The sequence below is a fragment of the Anneissia japonica genome, unplaced genomic scaffold (genome assembly GCF_011630105.1).
Source record: "Anneissia japonica isolate Jap-2015-1 unplaced genomic scaffold, ASM1163010v1 scaffold287705_len1045735_cov187, whole genome shotgun sequence".
NCBI lineage: Eukaryota > Metazoa > Echinodermata > Crinoidea > Comatulida > Comatulidae > Anneissia > Anneissia japonica.
Window position 1 is genome coordinate 668,887 of NW_022709509.1, and position 8,986 is coordinate 677,872.

An 8,986-nucleotide genomic window follows, 5' to 3' on the forward strand; every position below is an offset into this window, starting at 1 on the left:
GAACTGCTTTCGTCTCTTTCATTGAACGTACCATCATTCAGTACCGTAACACGCATTTATTATTTCATGGTGCGGAGTTGATTGAACATTACCATACAACTCCTCCCCCTGCCAATCATAATCCCTGAATTCGTGCCCCATGCATTATTCGTCAAAAAGAATACAAAATGACTAATGTCTGAAATGTTTATAGGTGTTTTATTTTGTATGTGGTCTGTTTTTGAAAATGTATCAGACGAAAAGTTTGTTAACCTTGTAGTTTTCCCCAAAAAGTCATAACAAATAGGCCTATGTCTTTGGTCAATTATGGGGTAACGCAATTCACATAATGTATCATCATACACATCATTCGATAGATAGGCCTAATCTTTAGCTTTCGTATGATACCAAATATTTTCAAATTGAATCTTCCAGTGACGGACAGTTTCAAAATACCTGTTTTGGGTAAAATGCAAAATTTGCAATTGTTTGGTTAACTTTGGCATTTAAATCCACAATTAACGTGGCAACAGCCAGGCCTATTCCTTGTGAGCCAATAGCATGGTGATGAGGATTCACCTTGTTGCCAGATTGTAACAATAGTGATGCTTACCAAAAAAAAAAAAAAAAAAAAAAATTAGCACTTGTCAATCTGTCTAATTCATCAAATAAATTACGATTTACAAGTAAAACTTTTAAAATGTTAAAAAGTGGATAAAGGTGAAAATGACCTTCATTAAACTGTAAGGAGATTATAAAATGAAGACCTGGATATGTAGTCAAAAACAGAGGGCAGAAAGAAGGGAGTAAAGGTAGACTATGTAATGTAATAAATTTATGATAAAATTCACAAAATTAATAATAAAATTCATAAAATCCGTGGGATGGTTTTATATTTATAGGCTATAACTGCTGGCCGGATCATTTGCAAAATTCTTCCGACGGCTGACCATCAACAATCATTTGTATTCCTTTTTGGTTTGTTCCAAATCAAACGCTTGGCTGATGATTGTCACCCGGGATTGTCATGCAATTTTTATATTTTTTAACTGAATAAATGTACCAACCAGTGGTGGCGCCAAAGTGGGAGGGGGGGGGGGCTGGGGATATAGCCCCCCCCCCCCCCGGCGATTTTTTTCCCCGTACGAAACATTTGCATGAAACTCCACTCGGGCCGTCTCGGATTGATTGGACTCGAGTTTGATATACGAACAAGAGCAGGCACTTTGCAATGTCGTGACGCTCCAGTATTCTATTACCTTTACTCAGTGTGAGCACTGCTTGGGTATTTACCCAAGATCTTGGGTATTTTGACTTGGTCTTGGGTTCTTGGGTATTCCGTTCAAATCCTTGGGTATTTTATTTTTACTAAGAAAATTTAATACTTTTGTCATAGAGAAAGAATTAAGAAGTAAAGTACAGTACCGTATATGTCAGTCCATTCAAGTAAGCAAAACTCAACGAAGTGCACATAACATTGTTAATTGACTGTTAATTGCTATAAACATAGGTTCAGGATTGTGATTTGCGTTGCCATTGATCTTACCTAATTAATGCATTACATAATAAAACTTGATCACTGATCTACTGATAACACTGACCGACTAAGGGCGTATTTTTCTATCTGTATTATCATCTCATGAATATTAATTTTAATAATTAACACAAACAATTACAATAACAATATGGTTTATAAATTGAACTAAAAGGGAAACTATACATGCGAAAACACGGGGTTTTTTTCAAATTTTAATGTATTTTCAGGAAGCTTGGGTAACTTTGGGCAATTTTTTCTGAATCTTGGGTACTCGACCCAGTCATTGGGTATATCAAAAATTGTGAGTGGTCACGCTGCCTTTACTGTACTGTTCTTTATTTACCTACGGCAGGCCTATAAAATTTTACCGATTTTTGATGCAGGCTACGTCTGTAACTAACTGTGAGCTTCGTGTATGTTTGTTATCAAATGTATTACAACAACAACAACAGCTAGTACCCCCTTCTATAGTAGTACCAGTGGTAAATGTACATCTATCAAGGCTAGAGCAAAAGAGGCTAAATAATGGACCTAGTGGAACGGCCTAGTTCCAAGCTGAATTAGGTCCTACCTGCTAGCCCCCCCCCCCCAAAAAAAACTCCTGTATCTCAGAAGTTTTGTAGACGTTTATCTTTGGTTGATGACCTTTTGACCTCCAGAATTGCGATTTTCGAGTCGAGTTAGTCGAGACAACCTGAGTGGAGTTTCATGCAAATGTTTCGTACGGGAAAAAAAATCGCCGTCGGCGAAGCATTGCCCCTCCCCCCCGTCGGGGAAGGCGATACATTTTGTGTGGGAACAAACAAATAAAAAAATACTTACATGTAATATTCGTTTAGCCACCATATTGTTTGTGTTAACTTTTTATCACAACAACAACAACAATAACAATAATAATAATAATAATAATAATAATAGTAATAATAATAATAATAATAATAATAATATTAATAATAATAATAGTAATAATAATTCAATGAGACTAATTAAAAATAATTTGCGTTCTGTTATGACAAATGCTCATTTAGATATCCTCATGATGGTTAGAATACATCGTGATAGGTGAAGCAACCTCGACCATGACAGCGTGGTTGACAGATTTCATGCAAAAATTTCCAAAATATAGAATTTCACTTTTAAGAATGAGGATTTGAAAATAAATTAGATGGTTACATTGCATACTCTTTGTTTCTTGCGTTATTCAAAATGTTTTGGTTTTGGAAGCTGATTTCAACATTAGAAAGCATAGCCTACATGAAGTCATATTATAGTAACTCGATACCTATCAAATAATTAATAAAAATTCGCCATAATTCATCATATATCCGTGGCTTCCAGGACCCCCACCGGTGGCCCTAGGCGGCCCCCTGGCCCCCAGCCAAGTGAGACTCGATTCGCTCCACTAGCCCCACTCCCCCGTCGGGGCCTTTAGCCCCTCCGTCGGGCAGGTCCTGGCGCCACCACTGGTACCAACTATAACGTATAACGTGGCCGTTAGATGGCGTGTGTTTGGCCGTGAAGCCAGAGCCGTAGATAGAGAGAGTTTGGCCAACTTGGCGCATGGGCGCCATGTTGTCACCAAACAGCGTGCGCGCGTATAGCTTCAGAACATTTTATAAAACATTGATGCTGCATAAACTTTCTTTCATTATTCTGTTCATGAGGACAATTCAATTATGGGATTTTAACATATCATTGTAAATATCATATACTGTATAATCATATTTACCTAACTTTGGAATTAATTAATCAGTGACGTGCTGTATTATTTCGAGAAGATAAAGTGAGGACGATTCTTTATTTTTTTTTTCGTTAAGATTATCTTTTTGTTTTGAAAGTCTATCATCTAGGCCTATACCTAGCCTAGGCCTAGTTGCTAGCAGCCTACTCTATATAGCATGAGGCTCCTAAGAGTCCAACTGCAGAGGAGAAAGGTTGGTTGTGCAGACAGAGTAGGTTTGTGAATCGTCGGCGATAATATGTTAATTTCGCCTGTAATTGAATGATAAAAATATTAATAACATGAAAGTTTCCTAATTGTATCTAGGCCTAGGCCTCTAGGCCTATGACTTCGTAAACTTTAATTTATATGATGAAATAAAATATGCTGGTCATCTTCAAACCAACAAATAGCCTAGGCCTATTTGTAAATTGTAATCTAAACAATAAATCAAAGTTGAAGAATTATTGCATTGAGAGAAATTTTTGTACAACATATGCCTAATCATTCATAATCAAGAAGCTAGGCCTTGTAAGTAAAATAGCAGCATTCTCCACACTTTCTGTTTATAATATTAGTGAGTTATAATATTATCATTATTACTGTATTATTATTATTTATTATTATTATTATTATTATTATTATTATTATTATTATTATTATTATTATTATTATTATTATTTATTATTCATTATTTACTAGGCCTATTCATTGAAATTTTTATTTGTAATTTGTAAAACATTTAAACGTTTTGATTTAAAATATGTATTAAAACAATCAATATATTATAATACAATTAGGCCTATATCTTTAAAATATATTTTTATCTTTAAAATCTTTAGTTGCACAATGAATTGATTTGTAAAGCACAATTGGGCATGTTTGCATAGCACAGGACTTCTTGGACAGGTTTTCGCTTTTATTGGAGGATTCAATTTTTCTTTTTAATTATAATTTAAGCTACCTTTGACTGATACTTCATGTAGCTTTCTGGAAATTTAGTTACCGGTATATAATTTAACAGCAAAGTGCAACATTGCCTCTTTTTATAAATCATTGCCGCTTGAAAATTATTATTTTTTTTTTTATTATCATCGTAATTAAGCTGATTTAAGTACTACCTTAAGGTGTTCGGCCGAAGAAGTACCGAAATTTAGGCCTGTCTAGGCCTAGTAGTAGTAGTAGGTGGATATATTATTACCGCGAAGTGGGGCGGGCGGTACATGCCTTATAATTTACTATTTACTATTTACTATCTAATAACTTACGTGGATAGCGAGATTTTTCGGTCGCCATGCAAAGTTAAAATAAAATCCCAAATCCTCCTCCTTTTTGGAATTTAAGGAAATTAATACATTTTTGTTTCTTTGTTGGATCGATTGCAGCAACCCCAAACCCAACATAACGGTATTTCACATTATATAGCATTAATTATCTATAATAACTGCTAACTTCCTACCCTATCGCGTTGTTTTGTTTTGGTGACAACATGGCCGGTGTAAGTCACGTGATTGAAACCGAGTTGGCCAAACTCTCTCTATCTACGGCTCTGCGTGAAGCCTGCGTGTGCCCTGAGCCGAGGTATATTTGGTATACCAAAACGGACTTCAGGCATGTTCCAACGCCAAAGCTATAATCAGTGGCGCATCCATTAAACGGAAAGTTGAATATTCATAGATTCTTCTCATATAAAATAAATGAACTCCCATTGAATGAAAGAAAAAATCATCATCAAAACACTAATTTCAATATGAATTGAATGAACAATCCTGTCTAGGAATTAGGCCCGGAAAAAAAAAAAAAAATATGGCTCGTGTGGGAATCGAACACACAACCTCCAGGTTTGCTATTCATTATCCACCATCAACTAAACTGCCTTAAAAAAAATGGTTCGTGTGGGAATTGAACACACAGCCACCAGGTTTGCTATTCATTATCCACCTTCAACCTTAAAAAAAAAAAAAAAAAAAAAATGTTCGTGTGGGAATCGAGCACACAACCTCCAGGTTTGCTATCATTATCCACCATCAACTAAACTGCCTTAAAAAAATAAAAAAATAAAAAAACAGGCTTGTGTGGGAGTCGAACCCACGACCTTCAAAAATATATAAAAAGATAAAAAAAAAAACTTGCCCCGTGTGGGAATCGAACCCATGATCGCTGAGTTTACTACTCCTGATCCAGCATGACTAAACGGAGGGAGGTAAACCGCGGTCCTTAAGCCATAAATGCGATAAACCTAGTACCACACCAAGTACCAGTTAGTCAACTCTAACTTTACTATAAAAAATTCTTCGTATATATACACTGTAGGTGTATACAATACAATGTATACTGTATATTACACATGGTGATGGTGTCAAAAAAAATGGGCCGTGGGCCAAGAGGGTTTATTTTTTTGTCTAAAAATGTATAATTAAATTTATAATGGATTTATGATTGTTACCATCTCCATAACTCACACACTTTTTTTTAAATAGACAAAATTGTTGGAAAAATTCATTATGCAAATTAGAAAAAAATAGACAAATCATGTTACGGGATTGAATGTATTGTACTCGTTGATGACGTCGCGAATTGCGAAATAACAACAAACAACAACCTTTCATGTCCCAGCCTGGGAACCAGTCAATTCGAGCGGATGCCACTTCGAGCGAAGGCCAATTCGAGCGAATTCGAGAGGATTTTTTTTCGAGCGGATGCTAGTTCGAGCGGAAGAAGATCCACTTGTGCGAATAACACCATGTGCGAGTTATATACGAATTACTTAAAAATTTCTATTATTTCTATTTTTGAGCTAACAATTTGCTCAAGCTTTGCCTGCTGGGAGGCAGGGGAAAGCCCCAGTCGGTTCCGGGGAAGACGGGAAAGACGCCTATAGTCTTATGTATAGCAAGTCTTATTTAATGGATATTTAGGTTAACAAATAATAAAGTTCTATTTGTTCTGAATGTATATGGTAAGTGAATCCTATTGGGAATAGGAATTTCCTTTATAGCCTGCCATCTCTATTGAATTCTATTGGGAATAGGAATTTCCTTTATCTTAGAGTAAATAAATAAATAAACAAACAAACATACCCACATTCATAAAAATAATGATATATCTTAAATTATACTAACTTAGTCAATATTATCCTTTCCACAAGTTAAAAAACAAAAACAGTGGGTTTTGAACTTCAGAAGAAAATTGGTATGATGTCATTATTACTGTACTGTTGATACTTGTTACAGGGGCGGATCCAAAATTTTTCAAAGGGGGAGGGGGCACACAACAGTTCCAGAATAGATAAATGAGTAGCCTTATAACATTAATATGCATTGACATTTTTAAAATAGTGGCAAAACCGCCCCTGTCTCACACTACTACACCATTAATTTGTGCACCTTCTGACACACCTACATACGTAAAAATAATTTAAATTCCTATGGTGATTAACAATTACACAATTAAAGTTGCTCCCATTTACAAATATAGGCCTAAATCGTAAATCTACAAATACAATTATTACAAAATTATATAATTCAATTACAAATATAGTTTGGTTTTTTTTAAATACAAAACCCCAATCAGTGGCTGATCTAGAGTAGGGGGGGGGGGGTGGTAGTGAATAGGGTGGCTAGCCACCCCCCTTAGTTTATCGTGAACAAAGATAATGGTTACTCGTCTTGTGTGTGTGCTTCTCGTGCACTCTAGTAAAACATACACTTTCTTTTTTATGCATTTCAATTTGTTGCTTGAAGTTTTCTCAGGGCATTGCCGATTTAATCACCAAATTGGGGACTTCGTCTTCGCTTCGCATCGTTAAAAGCTATATTAACTATTAGCACATTACAGTGGCGGATCCAGGGGTGGGGAGGGGGTTCAGGGGGTTCGGACGAACCCCACTCTGTGGAGAAACGTAACAGAATACTATGGGTCCTGGCTTACAAAATTCATGCTAACTAGACGCGGATCCAGACCTTCGCCCACTGCGCCCAAGCGAAGGTCAGGGTGAGAATTCAAAATAAAATGTTAACCATTTTTTTCCAACAATCATACTTACTTTCCTTGACACTTATTTTGAACATTACCATTAGGAAAATGTTTAAATCCCCACTATCCTATACAGTACACTTTTAAACTGATTGTACTGTAGGCCCTACCAGCGAGAGAGAGGTATATTTCCAATACATTATGGTCTTCCACTTCTATAGCGCATGATATAGTGCATAGCAAACATTATGTAACCACTAATAATACTTAGGTCCAGTGGCGTAGGTATGGACAGTGCAGTCCTCTTATACACATCTAGATGTGTATAAGAGACAGGCAGGGCTGCAAAATGCCAACAAGCTGTCTCTTATACACATCTAGATGTGTATAAGAGACAGCCCTAGCCTCTGTCTGCTGAACTAAACCTGGCCAGAGGCCTAAACTTGTACCAGGTAGAATGCAGAGTTTTGCATTAATAATGAAAATAGCAAACATTGCATTGATATAATCTATTATTTACCTGTCAATTAACGCATATTTAGCCCTGCCTAGGGCCTAGGCTAGGCCTAGCTCTTCTAGGGCCTAGGTAGTGTAGTGACGACCCCCGTACGTTCGTATCCCCGATCTACGCAGGAGGACATGCTGTCTCTTATACACATCTAGATGTGTATAACAGCTCAGTCTTACATGTGTATGTGTAAATGTTCGTATTGACACTGTGTTTTTAGCATTGTTTTAAAGTAATAACCTATCAGACATTTACATGAACAACAAAACGAATGGAAATATATTTATCTTAACTATAGTTTTCAGCAAAGTGGCGTATCCATATTTTAAAGAAGGGGGTGCTGATGTAATGAGAGTCCACATCACGTCAGTACCATCGTGGTTGGCGGTGACGCAAAAATTTCAGTATTTTATACCACTGGATGCCCCAAAATGGAACTTACATTACCTAATAAATAATAATGTTTTTGACAAATTGAGTAAACCCCCCCCCCCCATTAATTAATTAGGCACCCGAAAATGGAATTTAAGTACTTACTATTCTAAAAACTACCATATTCAACTGAGCCCCACTATGGTTGCGGCTCATGTGAGAACATTTTGAGAAGTTGAGACTCGTTAGATGCACAAAAAAGCACTTGAATAGTACAAAATTTACGATATCCACCTGAGCCCCACCATGGTTTTGGGGCGCAGATGAGTCAATTGCAAGAATTTGAGACTTTATAGATGCCCCAAACAACACTCGGTTACTTAAAATTTATGAAAATTTTAATCCATCTATCTCAGCCTACCATGGTTGAGGCTGAGGTAAAACAATTTTAAGAATTAGAGACTTTTAGATGCAAGAAAATGACAAATACATAAAAAACCCCAAAATTACTATATCCACAAAGGCCTATCCCCATCATGGAGGTGAGAAAATGTTAAAAATTGGGGAATTTTGATGCCGGAAAATGGCAATGTCATACATAAAAACTAGGAAAATTACATGAGTCCCGTCATGTGTGTGGCTGCATGAGATAAAGTTGGAGAATGGCACTGTTATATCAAGATTATAAACAGTTTCATTGGACTAAATTCTTGCTTAAGTTAACCACATGCTTACCTATTATACTGACACTGGTTTCAAATCACAGTCAAGTAGTTAAACATCACCTAAAATCACCTTATTTTGCGATTGAGAATTAGCGCCCCTCAACCATCGAGCCCCCCCCCCCACTTCAACTTCGCGCCCCCTCCCATTTCAAGACATCTAGATACGCCAC